The sequence below is a fragment of the Pongo abelii genome, chromosome 4, assembly GCF_028885655.2.
Source record: "Pongo abelii isolate AG06213 chromosome 4, NHGRI_mPonAbe1-v2.0_pri, whole genome shotgun sequence".
NCBI lineage: Eukaryota > Metazoa > Chordata > Mammalia > Primates > Hominidae > Pongo > Pongo abelii.
The window spans coordinates 8,927,351-8,954,849 of NC_071989.2; the positions used below are offsets into that span (position 1 = coordinate 8,927,351).

Genomic DNA, 27,499 nt, shown 5'->3' on the forward strand with positions numbered 1-27,499 from the left:
TCTGCATCATTGCCAGCAGTTTTTATAAGCTGTCTTTTTACTTTTAGTTCTCCTTATAGGTGTATTGATTTTAATTTGCATTTCCTTAATGACTAGAATTTGAGAAAAACTTTTATGTGTGTATTTGCCATTCTTACATGTTCCTTGGTGAAATCTTCTTTTGAAATCCTTTCGCGTTTTATTACTAACATGTTTGTTTCCCTTTATTGAGTTTTCAGAGTTCTTTACGTATTCTAGATCCAAGCACTTTATTAAATATGTGATTTGCACATATTTTCTTCCAATCAATGAAGTCTGTTTTCATTTTTTTAACATTGCCTTTAAAAATCAGAAGTTCTTAGATTGGGTAAAATAACATCTATTTTATAAAGTTAATCTACTATTGAGCAGTTCATAGCTCTTAATAATAAGACCATCTAGAAATTTAGCACCCTTGAAAGTCATAAAAAGCTGTGTCATTTAACTCAGCCTTTAAAATGTATCTATCATATTTCCAGTTGTTTAATGTAGCCTCGTGTTATGTTACTTATTGATATACATTAAACACTGCCTCATCCAGGTGATCATAGTTAACATCAATAGCAATTAGTTATGTTCATTTTCATAGTACATACCCTTGGTACAATGTGATGAAAATGACATTTTATTTCTGTGATCTTCTTTCCCAAAACCCACAATCCAAATATAATCAAGACAGAAACATCAGGCAAACCCCAAAGGAGAAGAATTCTACAATGTACCTGACCAGCACTCCTCAAAATTCTGAAGGTTGTTAAAAACAAGGAAAGTCTGAGAAACTGCCACAGCCAAGGAGAGCCTCAGGAGACATGACCACTCAATGTAATTTGGTAATTTGGATGGAATCCTGATATAAGTAAAGGATATTAGATAAAATCTAAGGAAACTGAATAAAGTATGAAAGTATAAGAATGAATCAATATAATATAATGCTATTACATATAATGTTCATCATATAAACATAATGTGAAAATTTAATTATACAAATGCTATGAAACTTCATAAGAGAGGGTGATAATAACAGTGAAAAACAGAGCAGGGTGGAAGGCCAGGTCATGATCTCACTTGCTGACCATGTGGTTTTAGGTAAGCTATTTAATTGACAGTGCTCTCCTTTTTCTTCCATAATACAAGGAGCAATAAAGTACCTTCTTCATAGGGTTATTAATTGTTGCTATTTTTGTTATACATTTTACTTCTTAATTTGTCAAAAAACTTGCTTTACAGTGTTATTGTTTATTTCTTCAAAAGTCAGTTTTATTTTAAATTAATTAAAAGAAGAAAGAACATACCATATTTTATAGTTAATCATCTAATCGCCATTCATGGTGCTTATCATCCCTTCCTGTAGATCCATGTTTCCAACTAGAAACATTCTCCTTCAGTCAGGACAGCCATTAGAAAATCTTGCAGTACAGGTGTGCTGGCAGCAAATTGTCCCAGCTTTTGTTGGCAAGAAGGTATCTTGATTTTGTTCTCATTTTTGGAAGATGTTTTTCTGATAAGAGATTTTTGTTTTCTTTTTTTAATATCCAACACTTTAAAAAGTGCACTTCTGTTATCTTTTAGAAATCCCCAGTTATTCTCATCCTTTCCCCCCTGTACATAATGTATCTATTTCCTCTGGCTACTCTCAAGGTCATTTTTTTAAAAAACTTTGGTTTATGGCATTTTGAGTATAAGGTGTTTAGCTTTGGGTCTTTAGTAATTATTTTACTTGGGTCTCACTGAGATTTTTGAATGCATGAGTAAATTTTATCAGTCATTGAAAGGCTTTAGCTATTATTTCTTCAAATATTTTATTCTGCTCTAATTATACACTTTTCTCCTTCTAAGGAACCAACAACATATATACCAGATCATTTGATGTTGCTCATAACTTCTTGAAGAGCTGGTCATTCTTTTCAATTGGGATCTCTCAGATTGGTTAATTTCTATTGTCTGTCTTCTAACTCCAGTCATCTGTTAAGTAATTCAATTAATTTTTTTTTTATTTTGTTGAACTTTTCACTTTCAGAATTTTCACCTGGTTCACTTCTATATTTTTTATGTCTGTTGAGGCTTTCTACTGGTTCTCTCAATAAGACCACAAAGGACCCTGAATAGTCATGGCCATCTTGGGCAAGAACGTAGATGGAGGCATCATACTTTCTGATTTCAAAATGTAGCAGAATGATACAGGAATCAAAACAATACGGCACTAGCATAAAGACAGACATATAGGCCAATCAAACAGAATAGAGCCCAGAAATATATTCATACATTTATGGTTAACTGATCTTTGGCAAGGGTGTCAAGAATACCAAATAAGAATACCCAATCTATTAAATAAATTGTGTTGGAACAACAAGATATCCACATTCAAAAAAATAAAATTGGACCCTTATCTTATACTATATTAAAAAATCAACTCAAAATAGATTAAATACTTAAACGTAATACCTAAAACTGTAAAACTACTAGAAAGAAACACAGAGGAAAATATTTTTTACATTGGTCTGGGCAGTGATATTTTGACTATGACAACAAAAGCACAGACAACAAAAGCAAAAATAGGCAAATGGGATTTCATCAAAATAGCTTCTGCATAGAGAATCAACAGCCCAAAGAGTCAACAGCCTGAAGAGACAACGTACTGAATAGGAAAATATATTTGCAAACCCTGTATCTTATAAATAGTTAATACCTAAAAATGTATAAGAAACTCATACAATCCAATAGCAAACAACAAAACACACACGAAAAAACTAACTAAAAATGCAAATTATTTAAATAAACATTCTCAAGGAAGACATACAAATGGACAAGATGAAAAATGTTCAACATTACTATCATCAGGAAAATGTAAAATTAAAAGTACAATGAGATCATCTCACACTAGTGAGAATGACTATTATAAAAAAGATGAAAGATACATGTTGTCAAGAATGTAGAGAAAAGGGAATCTTTTACATTATTGATGGGAATGTAAAGTGGTACAACCATATAGAAAATAGTATAGAGGCCAGGCACGGTAGCTCACACCTGTAATCCCAACACTTTGGGAGGTCAAGGTGGATGGATCACTTGAGGCCAGGAATTTGAGATCAGCCTGGCTAACACAGCAAGACCCCATCTCTACCACATTTCTATGAAATACAAAAAAATTAGCTGGGCATGGTGGCATGCTCCTGTAGTCTCAGCTACTTGGGAGGCTGAAGCATGAGAATTGCTTGAACTCGGGGGGCAGAGGTTGCAGTGAGATGTGATCGCACCACTGCACTCTAGCCTAGGTGACAGAAGCCTGGCCAACATGACAAAACCCGGTCTCTACTCAAAATACAAAAATTAGCCGGGCATGGTGGTGCAAGCCTGTAATCCCAGCTACTCAGGAGGTTGAGGCAGGATAATCGCTTAAATCTGGGAGGATGAGCCAAGATCATGCCACTGCACTCCAGCCTGGGCAACAGAGTGAGACTCCATCTCAAAAAAAGCAAGAAAGAAGATAGTGTAGAGGTTCCTCAAAAAATTAAAATTGGAACTACTTTATGATCCAGAAATCTCACTTCTGAGCATATACACAAAGGAATTTGAATCAATATGTCAAAGCAATATCTGCACTTCTATGTGTATTACAGCAATATTCACAGCAGCCAAGATATATAAACAAACTACATGTCCATTGATGAATAAATGAATAAAAAAGTAATATATATTAATGTAATGAAATATTTATATTATTTTTGTGTAGTTTGTATGTATACATACATGCATACACACAAAAAATTGAATATTATTCAGCCACTAAAGCGAAGGAAATCCTGCCATTTGCAACAGCATAGATGGGCCCAGAGAACATTATGCTAAGCGAAATAAGCCAGGTAGAGGAAGACAAATACTGCATGATCTCACTTCTATGTGGAATCTAAAAATCTGAAGTCACAGAAACATAGAGAAAGGCTGAGAGAAGGTAGCAATGGAGGGATATTTGTCAAAGGGTATAAAGTTTCAGTTATGCAGGTTGTAAACACTCTGGAAATCTAATGCCCAGCAATGAGAGTATAGTTAGCAATACTATATTATAAATCTTCATAGCTTCCAAAACATATGCTATTTTCTTCTAATAATTTGTTTTTATATTAAATTTTGGATATATCTAAGTTATGAATCTGGCTACATCATATTTTAATGGCTGGCAATTTCCCCCATCAGTATATGTTTCAAAGTACATATCTTTATCACTTACTTAAATGGCTTAATTATTATAAATTCCCTATATAAATATAGGTGTGGTTAGGGGACAATATGCAGGCACAAATTTCTAAGATTTTAATTTCTGCTTTAAATGATATAAATTTGTATATATTCTAATGGAGGATTAGTTTCACTATTTCTCATTTGACAGAGTAAAATTCTCCAGCTGTTTTCACTGTCCTTCCTTAGTGGAATTGTACTTCCCCAATTTCCTGAATTTATACGTGGCAGTATGACGTGCTTCAGTCATAAAATGTGAGTGAAAGTGGCACGTGACACTTCCAGGCGCTGCTGTCTGAGCCAGCAGATTCTTCATCGTGTTCTCTTTTTTCTCTGCCTTCCTGTTCACCTATGTTCCAGACAGTTGGAGTCTCACCGGGGTGGGTTTGGCATGCAAATGACACAAAGCAGATTATGGAATGGTCTGAATGCAGAGTAAAATATTTGCTGTTTTAATTACTGAGATGTGAGTGTCACTTGTTGCTACAGCAAAAATTAGTTTATCTGACAGATACTATAGGTCAGATATGTATTTATTTACTGAAATTTTAAATATCTCATCAGGTTTAAATATTTTTTACTAGATGGATTGGGTTATTAAGCATATAGAATAATTCAAAATAATAAATAAACTTAGATTATGAATCTTCCTCTGCAAGAGTCTTTCTATTCATGTAAATCTCTTAAGGGGCAATTTTGGGTCTGTTACAGCATAATTTATTTCAACCTTTTCCTAATGAAGAGTATATAATTATTTTTACCTTTAATCTGTTAATAGTACTGTAATAAAATTATTTTACATAAACATTTTACTTGACTTCTAATTTATTCCTAATTATAAATGCATGAAACAGGACCCCTAGATTAAAGATAATAATGATTTTGAGCTTCTATTATCATCAAATAAAACTCTAGAAGAATTGCATGAATTTTCTCTTCCATTAGCTGTATTATTTATGTTGGTATTTTAATACAATTTTATTATTGTTAAATATTATCTTTTCTTTGGTAAAGTGTTCAGGTAGAAAGAGAGAGAAGGAGAGAGAGATATCATATATGTGTGTGTTGAAGAGACTCCCACAAATAAAAAGTGTATAAAAGCCTGGGAAACATGGTGAAACCCTGTCTGTACAAAAAATACAAACATTAGCTGGGTATAGGTGTGTGTACCTATAGTCCCAGCTACTTGAGGCGGATCACTTGAACCCAGGAAGTCAAGGTTGCAGTGAGTTGAGGTTGTGCCATTGTGCTCCAGCCTGGGTGACAAAGTGAGACCCTATCTCAAAACAAACATGTGTATAAAATGTGTGCGTATGTATATAGGTGTGCATGTTTATGTATGTGTGTATGTACACACACACACGTTTTAACCTACACAGTGAAATATACGGACGTCCACTTATATACGTATTCCCATGCACATATCTACACATACACATATGGTTTTTGACTTGATTTCTATGAATGTTAACAATCATTATTTGACCAACCTACTTTCATTTGTACCTTTTTACTACCCATAGTCCCTAATCCACTGAAGTATTTTAAAGCAAACCCCAGACACCATATTATTTCACCAATATATTTTCCATTATGAATCTAACAGATAAGGAGGCAATACCATTATTGCAAATAACAAAACTCTAGTGTTTCCTGAATGCCATATAATATTCATTCATTGTTCAAATTTCAGAAAGTGTCAACAAATATTTTTTGGTCTTAAGTTGTTTTTTCTGATCCCTTCTTTGTTTTTCTTGTCATCTATTGGTTATAGAAATCCAGGTTATTTGTTCTGTGGGATTTACCACATTCCGAATAAAGTTAATTATTGTTCAAGCTCTCTTTTGTGGTTCCAATGATACAGACAGAAGACAGAGAAATACTGGGTAGAAGAGGATGGTTCCCTCGCAAAGGCCCTACCCTCAAGCCTGGAAACCTGTGGCCCTAAATGCGAACAGGTATTCCTGTTTCCTTACCCAAATGTTGCCTTTTGGCCTACCACGTCCCCCTATCCTATAACATTATAAACCCCAAACCCAGGTTCCATGAGCAGACAAGCAAACAAACAGAACAGAGGAGCAGAAGAGTGTCACAGCAGAGAAGGAGAGAAGAGTAGGAGCTTCTGAACTTAGAGGCTGGGGGAAGTCAGAGAGGAGATTGGTCACAGGATTACCAGGGGAAGATCATCTTCCTATTCCAACCCCTTTCAACTCCCCATCTATCCTATTGAGAGCCACCTCCATCCGGCAATAAAATCTCCTGCATTTACCATCCTTCAATTTTTCCGTGTGACCTGATTCTTCCTGAATGCGGGACAAGAACCTGGGCACCAAGAGGGCACTGAGCTGGTTAACACTTGAGCTGTCTGCAGACAGCAGAGCTAAAAGAGCACTGTAATATGACCGCTGGGCCTTTGGGAGCCACAGGAACCCACTCCTAGACACTACCACGGGGCCGGAGCCCCAAAAGTGCTCACCTTGGCTCTTGAACTTGCCCATCTGCATGCTTCCCCTCCCCTAAGGGGTTTGAGCACACGGAAGCCAAACAGACAAGCCACACCCCTCTTGCACGTCCTGCAGGGGACATCAGGGAGCTCTCCCATTTCACCGGGAACCTTGACTGTCATCTGTAAAGACTTGATCACGTAAGTCCCAGGGAAGGTACCACTGAAAGCAACGACGTGCTAGTGGGGATGCTGGTGCCTCCTCCTGAGTGACCTCAGGACACACTCCAATCTCTTTTGTCTTCTTTTTGTGATGTTATCATTGGTAAGTCACTTAGTGTCAGACATATTAGAATATATTTTAAATAAGTAAATCACTATAGATTAAGGAAAATTCATTTTATATCTCTGTCACATCCTTTTACTCCCTTCTCTGATGGTAACACATACTGTGTAATTTTATAGATGTGTGTCTGATAAAATATAGTGAATTTTTATAATTTTATATAAGCAGTCTATTACATATATGTTTTTGTATCAAGATTTTATTTCAACATCTTTCTTAGATTTATCAAGATACATATATAAATATAAAACTATTAATAGAGATACATCACACATTATGCATCCATTAAACTCTCAATCAAATTTTAAATTTAAAAATTTATTATTAGAAATCAGACTGAAATTAACATACTTGTGCTTATATCCTTGTGAATATGTTACCCATTTAATCTTTGGTATCTCCAAAAGAGTAGAAATTGTGAGGTCATGGAAAAATCTACTGTTTTGTTTTGTTTTTTTGGGTAATGCTAAATAATTATCCAGTGATTATACTTACCTATCTGACCAAACACAGCATATTATGATTCTTATTAATCTACATTCTGGCCAGATATGTTTGTTTCAGATCATTATCAAATTGTTGAATCTGCCTTCCCCAATTACTAGGTGAACTGATAATTCATATGTCATTAATGCTTTTGTACTCTACCTTCATAGTTGTTCCATGTTTCCAAGCATTCAGGCAGAGAGGAGGAAACTCCCCTGCCCTTCGGGAGATAATGCATCCATCCCTACACACAGCAGCCGCCCAGACTCTCATGGGTTGTCTGCCTCTTACCTCTGTGTATCTTTAATAGGAAGTGGCCACATACCAGGATAAACCATTGAATTATTATTAGCAAAGTGCTGTGTTCAAAGAGGAGTCTATATTCACTATAGTAAGTGTTGAGAAATGGAGCTGATGCCCCTGGGTCCTGAGCAAAGGGAAATCCATGCCATCTTTTCTCCTTACCTCAAGCAACCATAACAACTAGCTTCCTGACAGATCAGAGAGTGAAGCTATTCTCTGTATTATACACTGAAAAGATAACTCAGGGGCTGAAGCCAATTAGAAGCCAGTTTGTAAAGCCATTCTCTTTCAGGAACTCGCTGCTCAAACCCATTCTAAGGAGAGGGGTGCCTTGCACCAGTCAGTATGGCAGCACAACGGCAGCTTTGCAGCAGGGTGAGGGATAAAGGAAACCAACATACTTTGAGCTCGAACACTGCAAAAAGCAGCCATGAAAGGTTGGGGAACCTTTCAGACCCCCTGTTCTTCTACCATTACCTTCCCAGAAGGCAAGATAAGAGGAGGAACTTGCAGGAGTGAAGAAGAAGCTTTCTTCTGCCCCATTTATTGTTTACCTGACCATTTGTTGCAGGCGCTTGCTAGTGTTAAAACACCAATTGTTCCTGACATTTCTCCGTTTCCAGCTATTGTGTGTTGTCTAATGCATCTCATCCCCATCTTGGACAAAGAGACCATTGATGTAACACCACAGACTTTCCAAGGTGCCATCATGAGCCATGGATTCTCTCTCAAATATCTGTTTCCCTGCAAAAGGATGATCATTATAGTTTATCACCCATAAAGCGACCTCCAGAGCTCTAAAACATAGTGCTCTGCGGAGCAGCCCTGCTTGTCTTTGGGGCTTCGGAAGCAGTAAAACCTTTCCTTCTCTGTACTCTCGCAGCACAGTCATTGTAGGTCAGGGCTGATCGCTGCATGTTTTCAGTTCCTTCTTGAGTATATAATCGACTGTTAAGAATGTGAAGTACTGGCAACCTCACCCAGAGTGTCAGCCTTCATCCGATCTGGGAAAAAATAAGCAGTTCCCCTGCTTCTAGTGGGTTTCATCAAGAGGTCAATGGGTCTGTCTTGTGGCAATGCCTCTCAAAACCTTCCCCTTGAACTATTCCTCCAAGCAGAGGAAAGGGAAGTGGGACCACTGAGATATAGGGGTGGCTGGCAATGAAGCTTCAGAAAAAGTGAAATTCATAGGTGAATATTTATATATCATCTGTAAATGTTATGTGGATTTTGTACTGTGTGCCATTATACATTCATCTTTTTAGAAAAATAATATTTTATGTAACCTTTCTTCAAGTAAAACGAGTTATCCCTGAAAGTTCACCATCTCTATCTTTGGCTTCCTGTTCTTCCTGTGTGTGTCTTATTTTGAAAATTAAGAACTTAGGGTTCTTAGCCTCTCTTACTTAAAAACACTTCTTGAGTGGCAGATAATGGATTGGCTTATTAGTCAATTACAGGTTGGTATGAATAATCTTGATAGTTCCTTTCTAATAAAGTGTTAGTGTAGGAAAAAGGGTGGTGAAATTACGAGGATTCTGTTGAAGTGGGAGAGGAGAATGGATATCACTGAGCGAGGACAGTGGCACAGGGCTGAGCAGGAAAACCACTGAATGATTGGGAAGCAAGATGTATTGAGTGTAGTTTAAGGAATCAGTACTGCAGATGAAAAGCTGGCCTTTCTGTTAATAGGTACCAATTTAATAACTGCTATAGAATCAGTTATTTAATTTTACCCGTTATATTTCCAATCATAATTTGCAATAAAATAGGACATATACCCAACCTAAAATGAAATGGGAGCTAATAGGAAACAGGTATCGACATTTCTCTTTCATTTCTGTTTCATAGCTGAAAATCCAATGTAAGAGCGAACCCTGAAGTCGCAGCATTCAGGTCTCTGGCGCATGACTTAATGTTCATTAACAATTGCACTGAATCTTGTTCAAACGATTCTCTCCTGCTGAATTGTTCTCATTCCTTAATTGGCTTTGTTGTTATTGTTTATATGCTTGAATCAAATTACAATACGTGTCACCTATGAAAGTCTTTCATATAATAGATCTGGTAGCCATTGTTTATTTTGTGATCTTCACAATACAACAGAAGTTGAACATAAATTTGTGCTACAAAATCTGGCACACGGAAGCCCACATTGAAGTATATTGTGCACTGAAGAAGAATGTTTAGAAGGAGCACCTGGGACCCATCTATACCGGCTCTTCTCAGTTTGTCTTTGCTTTTGCTATGTGTGCATTTGCTTAATGCAACTTCAGAAAGTTGACCATTACAGAGCAGTGCACCTGTCCTTAGCCCAGTCAGCAGGTCCTTTCCCCTTCTATTCTACTTTCTTATAGCAAAATAGCTTGCCAATTACAAGTGCACAGTTAAGCAGAAGCGTAGCCACTCAAATAGCGACAATTGTCCCCAGATTGTGTATTTTTACACAGTCTTCAGAAGTACTCAGATAATAATCTGATAGTAATCTTCAGAAGTACTCAGAACACAGAAAGAATGTAACTTTAAACATTAAATACTATTAAAGCCTTAGTTAGAACCTATCTTAGTGAAAAATATTCAGAACTTTAAATGTAAAATATTTCAGAATTGTTTGTCAAAGGCAAAATTATGGAGTGAAATATATGATATGAATGGCTATTTGTTTAAGAAGTGACTGGTAAAACCAGAGCAAATGAAGATGTCAGTTTACATATGGATATAGCATGTTCCATGTGGTGGTTTTCATTCTAGGATTTCGAATACAATTTTATTATAAGGAGCTCATAGTTTTCAATGATGGTTGAGTGGGTCAGGAGAAGGCGAAGTGATGTAGTTCAGCAGATCTCAGCATCAAGTGCAGGCTGGAATCATGTAGAGAGTTTTAAATACCATTGTTGGGAGTTGCACCCCACAGGTCTGGTAAGTGGGAGACTAAATATTATATTTTAAAAAAACCTCCCGGGTACTTTTAATGTACAGAAAACTTTGAGACTCACCATATACAGTTCCATTCACATATACTGAGCAGTCATATTCCCTGGTCTATTTTTCTTGTTCCAAAGCCAAGGCTCAAATGGAACTGCCATTTATGACTTTCATTTTGCCAGAGGTCTTCCATGCCCTCATTCACTGTTCTCAACTGACTGAGAGTAGTTTCCCAGAACTAAGCTTCTCATGCTTTCCTGGGATTAGGAGTCACCACGGATGTTATTAAAGTGCAGGTTCCATTTCTGGAGGTCTGGGGTGGGGCCCACACTACAGCACCACTAACAAGCCCTCAGGAGATGCTGGGCTCATAGTCCAGGAACCACATTTTGAGTGGCCAAAATCTAGAATTTATTTAACGATCCCTCTTTCTAAACACCATTAAAATGTATTTTGAATACATTTCTATTAAATTGTGAGGGGGGAACCTTGAATAAACTGTCCATTTATAACCATTAATTACTATTACGTGGATGTCTGGGTTTCATACTGTTTATATGCAGTGTAAGTATAACAACCATTTCAATGAAATTCTGTCATTTGTGAATCAAATTAACAGGGCAGCTTTCTTGTCTCGGAATTCTGATATGACCCACTCATCAGATCAACGTGATGCCACCCTGCACTGTGTGATACCTGGTGTCTTCCCCTTCAAGCTGCTGTCATGAAATACCATAGAATGCGTGGCTTATCAACAATAGAAATTTATATCTTGCGGTTCTGGAGACTGGGGAAGTCCAAGATCAAGGCTCCAGCAGATTCAGTATGTGGTAAGAGTCCATTTCCTCATAGATAACCATCTTTTCAGTGTATCATCACGTATTAGAAGGGGCATAGAAGCTCTCTGGGGTCTCTCTTATGAGGGCGCTAGTCCCATCAGCAAAGGCTCCCCTTTTATGACTTAATCTTCTCCCAAAGACCTCCACCTCCAAATACCATCCCGCTGAGCATACGGTTTCAACATATGAGTTTTAGCTTCAACTTATGAGGGATACAAACTACCAGTCCTATAGCACCTGTTATGTTTATGAATCTCAGCCCACAGATACACGTGTATGAGAAATACACCTTTGTTTGCTTTCGCTCCACATAATGTAGTCTCAATTACCAATTCACCAGCCAGGTAGGAGACTTTGTGCTAGCTCCTTGGGATGTAACCCCTGCTCCCAAGGCTTATGCCATAACTCTGGGCCTTTCTCATGCCAAGGCACCTGGTGGTGAGGGAAGAGACCCATAGTTACACAAAACAGCATCAGTTTCCCAAACAGCATCCCGTAGCTCTAGGAGCTACAGCTGGGGGGCAGAGAGCTGACTACACACTCTATATGCTTTGCTTGATTGAGTGATTTACACTACTCACTGTGGAGAATATCTACATTCTTAATTATTCTCATTTGTCACAGTTAATTCCAAATAAAATAAACAATAGTACCATGGTGGCCATTCTTTCATACACATCTCAGAGCACTGGGCCAATTTCTGCCTTAGCAGGTGTAATGGCTGGGTCAGAGGAAGTGCACACAGAATGGCTTTTGCTAGGAGATGTAACGAGACCGCCAAAAAGTCTCCATCATTTCAGACACTCCTCAGCAGTTTCAGGGGGCCAGTTCCAACAGCCTCACCTTAGAAGCTAGTAAGCCAACACGAGTTAGCTTTCTTTTTGTTTGTTTTCTAACCTAATAATAAATAATGCGAAAGAACAAAGGTTTAGTTCATTTTATTAATTATTTAAATTTGTCGTTGGGTAATTTCATAGTAACATAATAACATACTGTTATTGATACGGGAGAGTTCCCTTATCCCGCTTGCAGGACGTGCCACAGGAGTGTGGCTCACTTGCTCAGTGCCCCACTGCGCAAACCCCTAGGGAGAGCATGCAGGCAGGCAGGAGCAGAGGTTGTGGGGAATGCTTATGGGTTCCCACCTCGCGGAAGCGTCTGGCGGTGAGAGTTTACGACTCCTGAAGCCCCAGTGGGTGTGCGTTACAGCGTGTTCTTTCAGCTTTGCAGTCTGCAAACGGCTTGCGTTAATCAGCTCAATTAGGCCCTCTGCCTTATTGCAAGGGCAGAGGGCTTTCTGTATCCCGAGTTTTTGCCCAGTGTACCAGAAAACTCAGATCACACGTGGGCTTGGAGGGTGAGTGCAAAGTTTTATTGAGTCGTGGAGGTGGCTCTCAGCAAGGGGAATGGAGTGGGAAGATGGCTTCCCCTGGAGTTAGGCGGCCCAAAAGCTGGACTCTTCTCCGACTGCCCCAGCTGAACTCCCCTCCTCCGCGTCCGCGTTCTTCTGCCGTCGCTGGTCTTCCGGGTGTCTGCGGTGTCTGCGGGGGTCTGCTGGTGTCTGCGGGGGGTCTGCTGGTGTCTGCGGGGGTCTGCTGGTGTCTGCGGGAGGTCTGCTGGTGTCTGCGGGGGTCTGCTGGTGTCTGCGGGGGGTCTGCTGGCGTCTGCGGGGGGTCTGCTGGTGTCTGCGGGGGTCTGTTGGTGTCTGCGGGGGGTCTGCTGGTGTCTGTCAGGGTCTGCTGGTGTCCCCACTGGTGTCCGCTGGTGTCTGCCGGTGTGTTCCTCTGCTCTTCTTGATGTCCAGCCGCCTGTATTTGTGCCTACCAGGTCTCGGGTTACTATGGGAACAGGATGGGGGGCGTGGCGGGCCAAAAGGCACCTTTTGGGGCATGAAAACAGAAATGCCTGTCCTCACTTAGGTCTGTGGGCACAGGACCCAGGGTGGAGTACTCACCGGGGACCCCGCCCTTCCTCGGCCCCCTCCCGTATTGTTATGAGCTGAATTGCATCTCAAATTCCTATAAGGAACTCCTAACCTCCAATACCTCAGACCTTGTTTGAGATAGGGACTTTAAAGAGGTGATTAAGTTAAACTCGATAGTGTAAGTAAGGAGGGCCCTAATCCAATACGACTGCAAGAGGAAATTTGAACACAGACACACACACATAGGAAAGGTTTTGTAAAGACACAGGGAGAAAAATAGCTATCTATAAGCCGAGGAGAGAGGCTCCAGAAGAAGCCAATCCTGCCCACACCTCGATCTCAGGCTTGCAGCTTTCAGGACTGTGAGAGGACACATTTCTGTTGTTTAGGCTCCCGGTCTGCTTTACATTGCTAATGCGGCATAGCAAACTGATACATATGCATTGGTAGTTTTTCTACTTGCACTTCATCATTTATTACTTGAAAGGTTGTCATGAAAATGCAAATATTGGTGTCTATTTTCTATTCACTTCATCGCGCTTTATCAATGTTTGAATTTAAAAATTTGGAAATGAAAATTAACTAATTGTTTTCTTTAAGGTTTTAACCTTTAGTATTATACTTAGAAAATCCTTATCATATTATCCTCTATGAACTTATATTTTTCCTCCTAGAACTTTTATGATTTACTACTTTATATTTAAATCCTTAATTACCATGTTTAAATCTTTAATCAGTCTCTGATGCTTGTTTTTTTCCCCCATATCAACAGCAGATGTTACCATTTAAAAAAATCCTCTGGTAATCTCATTATTTAAGTTTGCACAACCAACAATTGTTTATTTAGTAATTTTGAATCACAGACAAAACAGCAAAATAAGGCAACATCGCTTCCTCAAAGGAAAGATACTTTATCACGGGAGATGGCTATATACACAGGCAACTGGAACACAAGTCAGATTGAGATACGTGCTATGTAGAGATGGGAGCATCTGTTGTGGGCACAGAAGGATGGTGACAGGAGCAGAAATCTCCACAGCAGTAGCGTTTGAGATCAGCCTCAAAAAAAGAGAAAAGAAAGAAAGCGGGAGGGGAGAAGAAGCCAAGCAAACATAATGAAAGGAGTTCTATGCTAAGGAAACTTATTTCATGGAGGCTTCAGGCTTTAAGAAGCATTGCCTCAGGTAATGCAAAAAGGGTTCTTCCATCTTGGACGCTGTGTTTCTGGATTATTGAGGATGTGTGGGTTGAAGAAAGAGGAGGAAGCAAAGACGTAATCAAGTTATGGAGAACCATTAATGATGTAGTTCGCCATTTGAATTTATCCTATAGCTAAAGGAAAACCATTGAATGACTATGAAGCGAACACAATTCAACTGTCTTTTTCTAAGGAATTAGTACTAGAAATGAAAAATGCCCTTAATGTTAAATGATGGCAATTTTAGTAGCTTCTTTTACTAAAGTTATTTTAATTTTACAATTCACACCTCTAATTACAATTGGCAATTAAAAGTGGGACATATTCCCAAACCTAAAAGGAGATGTGATCCAATAGGAAACAGATATGAATGAGTGATGTGAATACAAGGTCTCTCAGTATGTTTCATGAGGTTGCCACAAACAACCTGACCTAGAAGTTCAGCTCATGGAGAAGGGGACATGGAGCTTGTTAAAGGCTGTAAATTATTTAATGGTCACATATGAATGATAGAAAAAGCATCAATCTGTAGATTAGACACTGTAAAGCTGTAGAGGACAGAAGTTCTTTGCACGTTGAGAAAGCACCAATTTTTAACACAGTTGTGGTTTCGGGAATGTGTGGGAGAACAGTGGGGTTAAACAGACAGATTGGGCTCGGGTTGCAAATGGCCTGAACAGCCCAACTACACAGACCATATTATTCAGTAGACACATGATGATCCAAGCATCCTCCTCTCCTTTCTTCAGAGGCCAACACTTGCCAGGTCACGAATAAAGAAGGGCCGGAGTGTATTGAACAGCCCTCCAGCATGTGCCCGGTCTTGGCACTTGCTCTTCAGGTCCACATGCCCCTCCCAGCCAACATCTGATCCTCTCCTCCTGCCTTCCCATTCCTGCCCTTCCAGCTCCTCCCTGGCCCCTCAACACCTTTCCCACTTTTCCCTCCCTCATCCTCTCTCTATCCTTCCACTTACCTAACAGCCGCCTGCCCCTCCCTGAGCCACTGCCCTTTCCCTGCTGATGAAGCCACACAGAATGCTTCCAAGGTGGGGAGATCTGGCCTGCCTTGATTGTGCTTCCTTAACTCCCTGTAGCACCACCAACCCAAGGCCCTACAGGTGCCTCAGGGCACACCCACTTCCTAGTGTTTTCTCCTGTTCATATCCCCATGACTCGGGGAGCAAAGGCAATTCCTCAACTTCTGCTGGGTCAGGCTCTACCCATCTTTCCAGAAATGGCTCTCAAAACACATCAGCGTGGGCTTGCTCTATAACCCGTATCTTCTCCCAGAAGCAAGCGTACCAGTCAGACCCCAGATGTACTCTGGCGTTGCAGGTGCTAGAATGTTCCATAAAGGGTTTTGACATTCCAGTTCCAGCTGCAGAGCCTAGGGCTGACAGAGATGCTAGGGACAGTCCCTATCCAGCCCTATCAGAGATCATGGCCCCTTATCTCTTCCCCCAGTCAAATGTGAGTTACAGCATGTATGCTGTTGTGTACTTCCAGATGCTTCAAGGGAGACTGACAAATTAGACACGCATACACACATACACACACACGCACACACCTGTCAAAAACAATTCTCAAAGATGGTAGAAATTGTTTTCTACCATAATTTTCATGGTTGTGTCTGACAGTTGATTTTTTTCAAGTAAGTGAGTGATTAGTGTTATTTTCTTCATCCCATGCTGTGAAATCCTGCCTTTCTGTCTGGCCGGAAATGAGATGCAGAACCACTGGTTTTCATGGACTTGCAATGGGTCCCTTCCTCACTTGCAGGAAACCTGATTGGGGCTTCGAGAGGAACACCTGCAAGGACCAGCTGACTTCCTGTCCAGACACCCTTGCATTCTCAGCCTCTGCCTGGGAAGAGGAAAAGGCACTTCCACATTTCTTGTGACAGGTAGTTTGGAGCCAGTGAAAGCTTCCAGCCATGGAAGTGGCATGATCAAATTGGTATCAAACAAAGGAACTTCCCAGTTGCAGGGTGTAGTAGAGGCTGCAGGGAAGGGGGTTTGGAATGAAGTAATTTAGGAGACTGTAACCATGGAGCTGAACTAGGATAAGTACTAGGTGGCCCATCTGAAATTCAGAAGACTCACTGGAGCTACAGATGTTAGTATTGGGTGATGTGTTATGAAGACTCCCCACCTCCAGATCACTGTCAAATGCAGAAACCACTCACCTATGTGTGGAGGTTTGTCCTGCACAGACACTGGCTGATGACCCAGCCCACCTGCAGCCTCCTGGACACCTGAGGGCCACTGGCATAGTCAAGGCAAAAGCCTTGGGCCGCACTCCCATCTGCTGTGGCTGCTACAGGTTCCCCATCCCAGTGGCAGTCGGTTTCCAGGTGCTCATCCCTTCCTGGCATTGCTAGAGGCTTGGAGGTGGCTGTTTCATGGAGCCTGGTATGTCTCTCATGAGAAAACATGCGACATTTCTTGCTTGTCTGAACCAACACACCACACTCCCTCGTTAGAGACAATGACATGGCTGGAGAATAATTGAGGTTAGCAAGACTCACTTCTTCTGTCATGCCTGGACAGCGGTTCTGCTCTTCCTTTTACTTTTTTTTTTACTGTAGACTTAAAGTGGAAGTCACAGCAGTAGCTAATCATGTTGAAAAAAAATCCTCAATGTTTGGATTTTGCTTTTGAATGTATTAAGTGTGGTCAGTGGGACCCATACTTTCTTGATGACCTTCCGTGAGAAGGAATTCTCTGATCTGGTTGAATAGTTTAAGCCTTATATTTGCAAGAGGCTAAATAATATTCTAGAAAAATAAAATGTTGTTTGAAAAGCAATCATTTATTATAAGTTTGTCAGCTGAGGAAGATAACTAGCATTTTGTTGTGGGCAGGAATGTATGTGAGCCAGGAGCACTAATATGATACTACCCTGGAAGTCAGAGCTTGAAATTTAGTTACTGTGGAGATCACCGATCTGTCACCTGGAATGCATTTCTGACAATTAACATTAATGGTTGCCATTGTACTTTTGTTCCCTGGGTAGATATCACAGAGAATCTGTGTTCAGGAATTTACACACAAAATACATCTTGGGGTCAAGTATTTCCATGCTTGAGCCCCACACTCAGAGATTTTTGGTTTACCTGGTCTGTGACTAGTACTGGATATTAGAAGGTCAAAAAGGTTTAACCAGTATTATGAGTCCCTGATTTCATGCCAGGTGGGTATTGAGTGTCAGGCAATTGTTCCAAAGATTCTTTTTGTCTTCTGAGACTTGATTCCAAAATTAATTAAAAATAGTAACAGTAGTATGGCAATTCTGTTCACACATACTCTTCAAGTTTCCAATTCGCTTTGGAGAAATGAGCTTTCTAGGTTCAATGAGATGTCTACTAAGTTCACATACTTTCCTCTCTCCAATAGTGTCCTTACTTTACCCATATAAGAAGCAGAATTCCTAGGGAATCAAGAGAACCCCAAAGAGTTAATTTCACCGAGACCCTGAGGCCACCCGAGGGCTGACCCAAAAGCCTCAGGTCTCTCCACCACCACACAGTTTTTCGACTTGTCAACTGAAAAGATTATACTGGGTCACTGTGCCTTTGCCTCTCAACTTGCATTCTCTACCAACAGTTTCTCCATATCATGATCATTGGAGACATTTACAGATGTGTGTTTGTCCTCCTTCCCAGGGCATGGCAGGGCTATACTTCCTTGCCCCTTTAGAAGTTGGCTGACTGGTGCGTATCTGATTTCACCATTGCCATATGAGTGGAAGGAGATGCAGAACTGCCGGGCAGATACCCTAAGTGCCAGCATGTCACTTCCCATGTCCTCCCTAACCTGTTGCAGCAAGTGTGGTAACTTCTACCAGGATGGAGCTTTTGCTTTCATTAGCCCAGGTGGTGAAAATAAGTAATTCAAAATCTAAGCTATTGGAACTCTACAGTTTTTTTGAACCTTAAAGCAATGTCAATTACTTTAAGGCCCAAGTCATGTGACAGGCAGCTGTAAGCTGTTGTTTATCTGAATTAAGTCTTTTACCTGCATTATTTTGTAAAATGATGTAAATGGTGAAGGATGCCAGGGAAGATCTTTCCTTCTTACTGTTGACTTTCATTATAGATTAACTTTCCTCTTATCATTCATTTTTTTACTTTTTTAATTTTTGTGAGTATGTAGTAAGTATGTATATTTATGGGGTACGTGAAATATTTTGATATAGTCATGCAATGCATAATAATCACATCATAGAGAATGGGATATCCATCCCCTCAAGCATTTATCCTTTGTGTTACAAACAATCCAATTATACTATTTTAGTTATTTTAAAATGTACAATTAAGTTATTATTGATTATAGTCACCCTACTGTGCCAACAAATAGTAGGTTTTATTCATTATTTCTATTATTTTTGTACCCATTAATCATCCCCACCTCTCCTCCACCCCTCACTACCTTTTCCAGCCTCTGGTAACCATTCATCTACTCTGTATCTCCATGAGTTCAATTGTTTTAATTTTTAGATTCCACAAATAAGGGAGAACATGCAATGGTTGTCTTTCTGTATCTGGCTAATTTCACTTAACATAATGATCTCCAGTTCCATCCACATTGTTGCAAATGACAGCATCTCATTCTTTCTTATAGTTGAATAGTACTCCATTGTGTATATGTACCACATTTTCTTTATCCATTCATCTGTTGAGGGACACATAGGTTGCTTCCAACTCTTGGTTATTGTGAACAGTGCTGTGGTAAACATGAAAATACAGAAATCTCTTTGATATACTGATTTCCTTTCCTTTGATTATATACTGAGCAGTGGGATTACTGGATCATATGGTAGCTGGATATTTTTTGTTGAGGAACCTCCAAACTTTTCTCCGTAGTAACTGTATTAACTTAAATTCCCGATTTCCACATCCTTAGTGGCATTTGTTATTGCCTGGCTTTTGGCTATAAGCCATTTTAACTGGCGTGAGATGATATCTCCTTGTAGTTTCAATTTGCATTTCCTTGATGATCAGTGATCTTGAGTATCTTTTCCTATGTTTCCCATTTGTATGTCTTATGCCTTATTTTCAGAAATGTCTATTCAGACCTCTTATCTATTTTTGATCGGATTATTGGATTTTTTCCTATAGAGTTGTTTGAGCTCCTTATATATCTGGTTATTACCCTTGTCAGATAGGTAAGTTGCAAATATTTTCTCCCATTCTGTGGGTTGTCTCTTCACTTTGTTGATTGTTTCCTTTGCTGTACAGAAGCTTTTTAACTTAATGTGATATCATTTGTCTATTTTTGATCTGGTTGCTGTGCTTGTAGAGTATTACTTAGGAAATTTTTGCCCAGGCCAATGTCCTGGAGATTTTCCCCAAAGTTTTCTTTGGGGAAAAGTAGTCTGATAGTCTGCAGACTTTAATTTAAGTCTTTAATCAATTTTGATTTGATTTTTGTATATGACAGGAGATAAGGGTCTAGTTTTCTGTGTGTGTGTGTGTGTGCCTATGGATATTCGGTTTTCCCAGCATCATTTATTAAAGAGACTGTCTTTTTCCTAGTGTATGTTCTTGGCACCTTTGTCAAAAATGAGTTCACTGTAGGTGCGTAGATTTGTTTCTGGGTTCTCTATTCTGTTCTATTGGTCTATATGCCTGTTTTTCTGCCAGTACTGTCCCATTTTGGTTGCTATAGCTCTGTAGTATAATTTGAAGTCAGGTAATGTGATTCCTCCTTTTTTTTTTTTTTTTTTTTTTTGCTTAGGATAGCTTTGGCTATTCTAGTCTTCTGTGGTTCTATATAAATTTTAGAATTGTTTTTTTCTATTTCTGTGAAGCATTTAACTGGTATTTCAATATGGATTGCATTGAGTCTGTAGGTTGCTGTGGGTAATATGGATATTTTATAAATATGGATTCTTCCAACCCATAAACCTGGAGTATCTTTCCATTTTTTCGGTGTCCTCTTCAATTTCTTTCATCAAAGTTTTATAGTTTTCATTGTAGAGATTTTTCATTTCTTGAAGTTAATTCTTAGGTGTTTAATTTTATATGTGGCTAATATAAATGGGATCAGTTTTGATTTCTTTTGCAGATTGTTCACCATTGGGCATATAGAAATGCTACTGATTTTTTATATGTTGATTTTGCATCCTGCAACATAACTGAATTTGTTCATTAGTTCTAAAAGTTTGTGGTGTGTGTGTGTGTGTGTGTGTGTGTGTGTGTGAAGTCTTTAGGTTTCTCCAAATATAGGATCATATAATCTGCAAGCAAGGATAATTTGATTTCTTCCTTTCCAACTGGGATGCCCTTTATTTCTTTCTCTTGTGTGATTGCTCTAGCTAGGACTTCCAGTACTATGTTGAATAACAGTAGTGAAAGTGGGCATCCTTGTCATGTTCCAGATCTTGGAGGAAAGGCTCCAGTCTTTCCCCATTCAGTATGATACTAGCTGTGAGTCTGTCATATTTGGCATTTATTGTGTTGAGGAATGTTTCTCCTATACACATTTTTTTAGGGTTTTTGTTATGAGGGGATGTTAAATTTTATCAAATACTTTACAGCATCAATTGAAATGATCATCTGGTTTTTATTCTTCATTCTGTTGATATTATGTTTCACACTGATTGATTTGCATATGTTAAGCCAACCTTCCATCCCAAGGATACATCCCCCTTGGTTAAGATTAACGATATTTCTGATGTATTGATTGCAGTTTGCTGGTATTTTGTTGAGAATTTTTGCATCAATATTCGTCAGAGATATTGGCCTGTAGCTTTCTTTTTTGATGTGTCTTTGTCTGGTTTTGGTATCGAAGTAATATGGCCTCGTAGAATGAGTTTGGAGGTATTGCTTCGTCCTCAATTTTTTGGAACAGTTTGGGTAGGGATGGTATTAGTTCTTCTTTAAATGTTTGGTAGAATGCAGAAGTGAAGCCATCAGGTCCTAGGATTCTTTATTGGGAGATTTTTTTTTTTTATTAAGGCTTCAATCTCATTACTTTTTAATTGATCTGTTCAGGTTTTGGATTTATTTCTGGTTAAACCCTAGTAGGTTATATGTGTCTAGGAATTTCTCTGTTTATTCTAGATTTTCCAATTTGTTGGCACATAGTTGCTCATAGTGGCCTCCAATGGTCCTTTGAATTTCTGCAGTCTCAGTTGTAATGTCTCCTTTTTCATTTCTGATTTTATTTATTTGGGTCTTCTCTCTTTTATTCTTAGTTACTCTGGCTAAGGATTTGTCAATTTTGTTAAACTTTTTTAAAAAATCAACTTTTTTGTGGATCTTTTGTATTTTTTTATTTCAATTTTATTAATTTCTGCTCTGATCTTTATTATTAAAAGGACTTGGGTTTGTGATTTAAGTTGTGTCTACTTTAGGAGGCCCTCCATGCCCAGTAATATTGTGGTTCTTGCAGACTCATATAGGTACCGCCTTGACGGTCCTGCATAAGATCCGAGAGAATTCTCTGCATTACTAGGCAGAGACTCTTCTTCCCTTTCGTTACTTTCTTCCAAAGAAACAGTCTCTCTTTCTGTTCAGAGCTGCCTGAAGCTGGGTGTTAAGTGACACAAGCAGCCCTGTGGCCACCACCACTGACTGTGCTGGGTGAGTCCTAAAGCCAGCACAGCACTGGGTCTTGCCCAGGGCCTGCTGTGACCACTCCCTGGATACTGCCTATGCTCACTCAAGGCCCTCAGACTCTACAAGTGGTAAAGCCAGTCAGGCCTGTGTCCTTGCCTTCTTGGCAGCAAGTTACCCAGTCCCCTGGGCAGGTCCAGAGGTAAATTCGGGAGCCTGGGACTAGATTCAAAAACCTTAGAAGTCTACCTGGTGTTCTACTGTACTGCAGGCTGAGTTGGCATTTAAACCACAAGATACAATCATTCCCACTCTTCCCTCCCCTTTCCAGAGGCAGAGGAGCCCCATCCCGTGGCCACCGCCACCACAGTTCTACAAGGAGTACTACTGCCAGACTATCACTAATGTTCTCCTTAAGGCCCAAGAGCTCTTGAGTCAACTTGTGAATGCTGCCTGGCCTTGGACTCACCCTTCAGGGAAGTGGGCTCTCCTCTGCCCCAGAAATGCTGTCCAAGAGACAAGTTCTTGTATAGGGCACCCCAAGAGCCCAGGTGGTGTTCTGCTCCCCCGTGGCTGAGCTGGTATCTAAGGTACAAGACAAAGTCCCCTTTATTTTTCTCTCTGCTTTTCTCAAACAGAAGGAATCTCACCTCATAGCCACCACAGCTAGGAATGTGCTGAGTGTCAGTTGATACCAGCAAGTCTTAGAGCTTCACCCAAGGCCCTCAACATAATTACCTGGCTATTGCTACAGGTTATTCAGAGGTCAAGAGCTCTTCCGTTAGCAGGTGATGAATCTTGCCAGGACAAGGTCCTTCCCTTCAAGGCAGCAGGTTCTTTTCTGGCCAAGGGCATGTGTAGAAATGTTGTCCAAGAGCTAGGGCTTGGAAAAAGGACCTCACAACTCTGACTGGTGCCCTTTCCTACTGTGGCTGAGCTGGTATCCAAGAGTCAAGACAGAGTCCTCTTTCTTCTCCCCTCTCCACTCCTCAAGTGGAAGAAAAGGGTCTCTTTTAGAGCCCATGAACTGTGCAGCTTGGGGTTAGGAAAGTGGTGATGCCATACCCCCTTAGCTGCCCTGGTTAGTGTCTCAGTAGCTCATGTGCACCCAAGCTGTTGTTTCTGTGCCCAGCTCAGCACTAGGACTCATGTAATACTTGCAGTCCTTGTGCCTAGACTGCCTTTCAAGTTTATTAAGGCCCCAGGGCACTTTAGCCCACGGTGGTGAGGCATTCAGGAACTTAAATTCACTGCTGGAACTGGTGATTCTCTTTGACTAGGGCTGGTTTATATGCTCCCTCCGTAGGTGGGCATCAGCTGAGTTTCATCTGGTTTACCTTTCTGTTTTAACAGGACAGCATTGAGTTCAATGCCTCAAAATTGCTGCGCTTTCCTTCTGCCAGTGCCCAGAGATGCTCCCCACACCACGCTGTGCTACCAGGGGATGTCAGAGGTGATTCAAGACAGTTTCTCCTACCTCTTCAGTGCCTCTTTCAGCAATATGAAGTTAAAACCAGGTACTATGAGTACTCACCTGATTTTTAGTTCCTATGAAGGTGCTTTCCTTGTGTAAATATTTGTTAAATTGTTTTCCTTGCCAGAGGAATGATCAGTGGAGCTTTCTATTCTGCCACCTTTCTCTGCCTCTCTCCAATCCTCTTACCTTTTTCACACAGCCTTCATGGTTATCACAGTGACTGAAGATGGAATGTTAAATACAGTCTTTTATATTGGAAATAAAATGAAAACCAGGTATAAACAAAAGAAACAAGCCACAGAGAAAAGAAAACAAACTATGAATAATTAATTTATTGTAACTCATAAGCCCAGAATTGTATAAAAAATGTTGTCATCCTGTTATATTTCTTTGTCTTCTTCCTGTTAGCAAGAATTTGGCTTTTAACTTCTAAGCACTATCCCTGTTTCTCTGTAGTGGTGCATCCCAGAATGGCCATTCCTAGCTTTTTTATTAAATAAACTCTTTAAAATAGAAATCTGACCCTTTTGATTATTTCAGTCTGGCAGTGCATTGGTTATTACAGGCACAGTATCTTTGCCAGACTTCATTGTATAACCTGGAAACAAACGTGAATTGTTTAAAACCACTGAGATTTTAGAATTGTTTGTTGCTGAAGCACCACCAGTTTTTTTCTGACCGGTACACTGTCACTCAACTTCTGAAACTGCCGTGGGGTATTTTGAAAATGTCTGGTGGCTTGCTGCGAGTAACTTAGTCTAATATGTGATGATGATGATCCTAATATAGTAATGTGTTTGAGTTACCAAAAAGAGATTATTCTTCTTGTGTTACAGCTATAAAACATGTTTATGACTTTATTTGGCAATTTCTGGGATTTGGCCAATGTGATTTACAGATTTCAATGTGTTTCAGAATTTTGTGATTCTAGGGCTGAGAATAACAGATTTTCTAGGGATTTTGCCTATCATGACAGCCATAAAAAAAGCAGCAGGATGTACTTTTGCAATCTAGTGGTCAGTGATTTGGGCATCAACGCCCACAGAACCTGTATGAGAAGCTTCACAGAAAGTCAATTTCCCCCACTGAGGTTTTATTTTATTGGGTTTAACATTTCATACCTGAGATTTGGTTATTAGCTTATACATGTGGCAGTGAACTAAGTAGATGGCATTTAGCTGAGATCATAGACACAAAATTACATTAAAAATTAAGATAGCAAGGTTCATTTACTGTAGCTGCTTGCTAATGAAGATATATTACTAATGAAGAAATTTAGCTCGTAACAGGAACTTCCACTTGAGACTGCAAAAAATACAGAAGCCACGAGTAAACTAAGACAAAGGCATGAGAAATTATTCCCAATTAAATATCAATCAGGTATTTTCTGAACCTCAGACTGCAAGAAAAAGTGTCCCTAGTTGTATAACCGAAGAATATAGGCACAGCTCTGTCTGATGGGATCCTAGACTAATTCGAATTTGAAGTTGTCAGTATACTCTCCCCAGTGTTCCTGCCCTTTCAAAATGCAATTGTTTATATCTTTGCTCTTGGTTCATGCCTTCCAAAATAGGGTGATGCAAAACCAAACAGCACTGAAACTTTAGAATAACTGCTGTGACAGCAACAAACATGTTCTACATTTGTTCTCTTTCTTCTGCTGAAGATTTGAAAATACTTTGACCTGCCAGAGTCAAAAAGCAGGGCCTATAACTTGTCTGATAGCTGGAACTGCATCTTTCTTGTTAACAGACTCCATGGTGTTTACTTGCATTCTAGAAGCACATGGTAAAATTGCAGGAAAAAGTCTTATCCTTTGGTTATTCACAGGAATGCTTTCAAGAATAAGTACAGCATAAAAAGTCATGAAACGGCAATCTCTGAGGCCGGTGAGTTGGAGGCAGTAGTGTGCAAAACAGTGAGGCCAAATGAACAAATGAGGGGATGCCAGGAGCTCATGGAAGGCTAAAATACTGAAAAAGGTTCTCAGCCCAAGGATAGCAGATTGTGGAGTCTTACTATGTTAGTGGACAGCCTGATACCACTCACCTGTTGAGTTATAGTTCAAACAATGAGTCTTGAGAAACCCTGAGGGGAATCTAGTGGAATATTCTGACGCAAAATGATGGTGAATTTTGATAGACCTCAAGCATTAGTCAATGTATTGTTGTGCATGCAGGGTCCTCCTGTCCGCAGTAGTGGAGTGTAAATTATATTTTGGGTGTTGATGTTCACTCAGTTCATAAAGAGTATTTATTGCATGCCTATGTGCTAAACCTAGGGCTATAAAAATAAACAAGGCCAAGGTCTTTTGTTTTTCAAGGGCACAAATCTAGTTGACTCTGAAGGTTTAGATTCTTTATTCTTCTAAGAGTTCATCAGATAAGTGGCTCAGCAGGTCAGAGTTAATTCAACAGAACCAGCTGATACCAGCCACTGCTAATTCTTCCTGATAAAGCCACTTTTAAACCAGAGAGCATCCATTGATACTAGTTACACAAGCTCTCCATGCTCCCAAGCCATATACATATGCAGAGCATCAGAGACATGAAGGCGCTGTATACCAGCTTGTTGACCATATGTATGAAGACTGTGATGTTGGGTACTGAGAGTTCAAGGGTGTCTGTGCCTCCTACTTCTCTGATCCTAAGCTTGTCCCCAGTAAACCCCATGCTCTATCTGTACCACATGCCAGTGATGTTGACAGTAACCCCTTTGCACAGCTCGGGGAGGGCACAGACAAGTAAATAGCCAACCAACGTAGTCTTAAAGTAAATAAAACAACATTATTTCTCACTGCTGAGAAAAAGAGCACTAATACCATCAGCATTCTGTGGGGGAGTTTCATGAAGGTTCTGCCGATTAAGGGGGGCCCTAAATACTGAGTAAAATTTGGATAGAGGCAGGGAGGAGGCATTTGAAGTGAAGGCAAGTGGTTGAGAAGAGTGTAGGGTGCTTGGCTGGTGAGAAGCTTTTAGGGCTTGGATGTGTATGCTCTCAGCAAATCACATCTGCCCTTTGCTAAGGGCACAGGGAGTAACTGTGCATTGGTTTATGCCACAAGCCTTCCTAGAAATATCAACACCAATAGAATAGTTATAAATAGGAAATCCTAAAACATAGAGCTGAAATGCATCTGAGAGCTACTAGAATGTTTTTTTTTTCTCTTCAAGCTGATTTTCCACCTTTCTTTCAAGGCATTGCTTTCTCTGAAGGGGGCAGCCTTGAGCTTCTATACATAGCACACACTTTGTTAAACATTCATATATTTTTAAAGTTTGGATTTTACTACATTTTTCTTATAATTTTGGTTTGGTATTTGATGGTAATAGGTAGGTTCTTTACCTTGTTCTCTTCCAGCAAGTAGGTTTGCATTTTTGTCTTCTAGAAGCTCTGGGGTTTGCATCTATTGCTAAAATAGAGTCAAAGTTACTGGCATCAAAGGAGCAAAGTTCAATCCTCTTTAAAATTTCTAAGAAAACACCTGTGTCTAAATGCCAAGTAAACAATTTAATAATAATGTTACATTCTATAAAGAATTTTCATTTTCTAATAAAGTTTTTTTTTATGTCACTTTAGCAGAATAAATATCAGGAAAAAAATGGAAAGGTCACCCAACTGATTCTTTCTCAAACCACACAGTACCATTGACTAAAGTAAGAGTTTTAATTCATCTAAATTTCTTTGGACTATTGAACAAAGGTTTTATAGATCTGAGGTTGTGTGAAGATTATAAACTTAATA

General features: G+C 39.6%; 1 long non-coding RNA gene across 3 annotated transcripts; it reads left to right on the top strand.

Annotated features, from left to right (window-relative positions):
• Positions 1-563: 563 nt before the first annotated feature.
• LOC129059327 (uncharacterized) lies at positions 564-27,499 on the top strand. Of its 3 annotated transcripts, none has more exons than XR_010139920.1 (4): positions 564-848; positions 11,374-11,584; positions 23,632-23,795; positions 27,335-27,499. It is a non-coding gene; the product is annotated as an uncharacterized LOC129059327 (long non-coding RNA). The 3 variants fall into 3 exon arrangements; XR_008525130.1 differs by lacking the exon at positions 27,335-27,499 and adding an exon at positions 22,610-22,868 and having other exon boundaries at positions 23,632-24,272; XR_010139919.1 differs by lacking the exon at positions 27,335-27,499 and having other exon boundaries at positions 23,632-24,272.